This window comes from Alligator sinensis, unplaced genomic scaffold, assembly GCF_000455745.1.
Source record: "Alligator sinensis unplaced genomic scaffold, ASM45574v1 scaffold1759_1, whole genome shotgun sequence".
Taxonomy (NCBI): Eukaryota; Metazoa; Chordata; order Crocodylia; family Alligatoridae; genus Alligator; species Alligator sinensis.
Window position 1 is genome coordinate 50,921 of NW_005843668.1, and position 4,008 is coordinate 54,928.

Here is a 4,008-nt window from a genome sequence, read left to right on the forward strand (position 1 = left end):
ATCTAACCCCAGCACTCTTTCCTGCCTATACAGGGGGTCGGACTCGATGATATATTGAGGTCCCTTCCAACCCTAACATCTGTGAATCTTAAACTGATGCCTTCCATATCTGAACTGGGGTCAAACAAGGTTGCATGATCGCCCCCGCCCTGTTCACTATCTACCTGACCATCATCATCCACCTTATCCCATATGATCTACCATCTGGTGTTAGTATCCAGTAACTGGACGGGAAGCTTTTCAATCTTGGGCAATTCTGAGCAAAAACGAAACTCACCACCAAGGACATCCACGACCTTCACTTTGTGGATGATTGCTGTGTGATGGCTCACTCTGCACAGGATGTGCAAGCGAACCTAGATGTTTTCAGTGCTTCATATAAGAGACTTGGCCTGTCCTTGAATGTCACCAAGATGAAGGTTCTCCACCAACCGTCACCAGGCCAGCTAAACATCCTTCGCGCTATCTGCGTAGATGAGGAGGCTCTGGAGTATGTGCAGCACTTTCCGTATCTTGGCAGCCACCTCTCTCAACTGGCTACCATCGATGAAGAAGTCCAGCACCGGGTCAACTGCGCCAGTGCTGCTGCCTTCAAGCTACAACAGCGTGTCTTTGAAAATGGAGATCTTCAGAAGTCGACGAAGGTCCTGGTTTATAAGGCTGTCACGCTGACCACCCTCCTCTACTGCAGTGAAGCCTGGGCCATCTGTCAATGCCACATTAAGACCCTTGAGAGCTTGCACCAATGCTGCTTGCATCGAATCCTGCAGTTCAAATGGGAAGATCGCTGGACCAGCGTGAGCATTCTCCATGAAGCTGCATCCACCAGCATCAAATCTTTGCTCTTGAGAAATCAACTCTGATGAATGGGCCACTGTGTCCAGATGTCTGAGAACCACCTCCCTTGCCAGAGTCGCTTCTCCCAGCTCTCTGTTGGCCAACGCTCAAAGGGCGGCCAAAGGAAACGGTACAAAGACATGCTCACGGTCACCCTCAAGCATGGAGGTGTCAACACCAATGACTGGGAGGAGCAAGCTGCTGATCATTTGGTGTGGTGCTACCTGGTCCACCAAGGCGCATGTCATTTCGAGGCCCAATGACTTGATACCAAGGTGGACCGGCAGCAGCGGAGGAAGGAGGACACCAACCCGGGGTTGCAAATCCCACTCACCCATGCAACAGCATGCCTCCATTGCCGAAGAATGTGTGTGCATCCAGAATCGGGCACCTCAGTCACCTGAGGACCCATCAAGCCTGATGGACATCATCCTCAACTTTGTGGGACCGCCGGCAAACACTGAACTAAATCTTCGTTAAGCTTACATAATGACACCCAGATATTCATAGTTCATAGTTTCATAGTTTCAGGGTCGGAAGGGACCTAATAGATCTTCTAGCCCGACCCCCCGCCAGGGCGGGAGAACAACCCGAGAAAAAAAAAACAAAAAACCACTCACCCTAAAAACAAAAACGGGACTCAAATGAGTCCAGCCAGGTAAGTATCCAGCCTCTTCTTGAAGATCCCCAGGGTAGGGGCCAGCACCACCTCCCTTGGAAGTTGGTTCCAGCTCCTAGCCGCCCTGACTGTGAAGTAGTTTTTTCGGATGTCCAATCTGTACCTCCTCTCCATCAACTTGTGCCCATTATTCCTTGTTATGCCAGCAGGGGCTAGGGGAAACAGCGTCTCCCCCAAACCCTTCTGGTTCCCCCTAGTGAGTTTATAGACGGTCACCAGGTCCCCCCTCAGCCTTCTCTTGTGGAGGCTGAATAGGTTCAAGTCCCGCAGTCTCTCACTGTAGGGTCTGCCCTGTTGTCCCCGGATCATGCGGGTGGCCCTCCTCTGGACCCTCTCCATGTTGTCCACATCCCTCCTGAAATGGGGCGCACAGAACTGGACACAATACTCCAGCTGCGGCCTGACCAGCGTCGCATAGAGGGGGAGGATCACCTCCCTGGCTCTACTCGAGATGCACCTGTGGATGCACGACAAGGTCCGGTTAGCCCTGCCAACCATGACCTCGCATTGTCGGCCCATGTTCATCTTGGAGTCAATAATGACACCAAGATCCCTTTCCGCCTCCGTGCTCTCAAGTAGGGAGCTCCCCATCGTATAAGTGTGCTGCTGGTTCCTACTACCCAAGTGCAGCACCCTGCACTTGTCCGTATTGAAACGCATCCTGTTCCTGTCTGCCCACCCCTGTAACCTATCCAGATCCTTCTGCAATCTCTCTCTCCCTGCTAGCGTGCTCACCTCCCCCCAAATTTTGGTGTCATCAGCGAATTTAAACAGGTTGCTCTCCACCCCAACATCAAGATCGCTGATGAAGACATTGAACAGCGCAGGGCCCAGGACCGAGCCCTGAGGGACTCCACTACCCACCTCCCCCCAAGTCGAATATGATCCATCCACCACCACCCTCTGAGTGCGACCCTTCAGCCAATCTGCAATCCATCTGACCGTGTAGGCATCTATGCCACAGTCGCCTAGTTTACTAATTAGGATGGGGTGAGAGACGGTGTCAAAGGCCTTGCTGAAGTCCAGAAAGACTACATCCACCGCGACACCTGCATCCATGGCCTTTGTGACCTGATCATAAAAGGCAATCAGGTTGGTCTGACATGATCTCCCCCTAATAAATCCATGCTGATTGCCCCTGAGCATCATCTCGGATGCCGGCCCATCACAAATGTGCTCCTTGATGATCTTCTCAAAGAGCTTCCCCAGGATTGAGGTAAGACTGACGGGCCTATAATTGCCCGGGTCCTCCCTTTTCCCTTTTTTGAAGATGGGGACCACATTAGCTACCTTCCAATCGTCTGGCACCTGGCCCAAGCACCACGATCGCTCGTAGAGCCGTGCCAGGGGCCCTGCAATAACCCCAGCCAGCTCCCTCAGCACCCTGGGGTGGAGAGCATCCGGACCCGCTGACTTGAACGCGTCCAGCCCCTCCAGAAGCTCTCTAACCCGGTCCTCCCCAACCTGAGGTCTGAAGGCGATCCCCTCGCGTCCGGCTTCTATCACAGCAGGGAAGTCCCGGTCCCTGCACAAGAAAACGGAGGTGAAGAATTGGTTAAAGAGGTCCGCTTTATCCTCTGACGCAACCACCAGATTGCCCCGCATATCCTGCAGGGGCCCCACATTACCCGGCGCCTTCTTCATCCTCCCAATATATTTGAAAAAGGACTTTTTGTTATCCTTAATCCTGGACGCTAATCCGAGCTCTATCTCCGCCTTGGCCTTCCTAACAGCCCGCCTGCAGGCCCGAGCAGAGGAGGTATACTCCTCTTTGGAGATTACACCCCCCTTCCACCGGGCGTACGCCACCCTTTTGGCAAGCAGGCATTCCCGGACACCCTTGGTGAGCCAGGGGGGCTTTTGGACACTCCTGCCCGCCTTGCTTCTTGTCGGGATGGACACCCCTTGGGCCCCGAGTATCGTTTCCTTAAGGAACGACCACTCCTCTTGGACGCTGAGTTCCTCTGCCCTCAAGGACCCCAGTTCCTCTCCCACTAATCTCCTCATCTCACTGAAGTTGGCCCTCCTGAAGTCTAGGGCCACCACCTTGCTGCGGGCCCTTGACACTCTACGCTGGATGGTGAATTCCAGCACGCGATGATCACTATTGCCCAGGTGGTCAAGAACCTGGAGGCCTCTTACCAGGTCGTCGCCTGCGGCCAGGACCAGGTCCAGCAGAGCATCTCCTCTGGTGGGACTGTGCACCTCCTGAATCAAGTGGAGGTCCTGCAACTCGGCCAAGAACCTCCTGGAGCGGTCCGTCCCGGCTGACTGCTCCTCCCAGCAGATGTCCGGGTAATTAAAATCGCCCATGACAACTACATCCCTTGCTTTTAGTGTCTCCGCAAGCTGGCCTGAAAATTCCCTGTCCAGCTCCTCCTCCTGATATTTGTGAAGACAGTCATACTAACAATACTGCACTTTTACTGATACTTATTTTCCTGTGGTAGAAAAAAGGATGGCACTCTGCTGGTGCAGCTGTGTTCAGCAGG

The 4,008-nt window shown here is 53.6% G+C and overlaps 1 long non-coding RNA gene across 2 annotated transcripts in view; it reads left to right on the forward strand.

Moving 5' to 3' along the window:
* The window catches only part of LOC106723360, a 21,191-nt gene that overhangs the window by 8,444 nt on the left and 8,739 nt on the right, over nucleotides 1-4,008 (forward strand). The gene's annotated exons all lie outside the window — the stretch shown is intronic.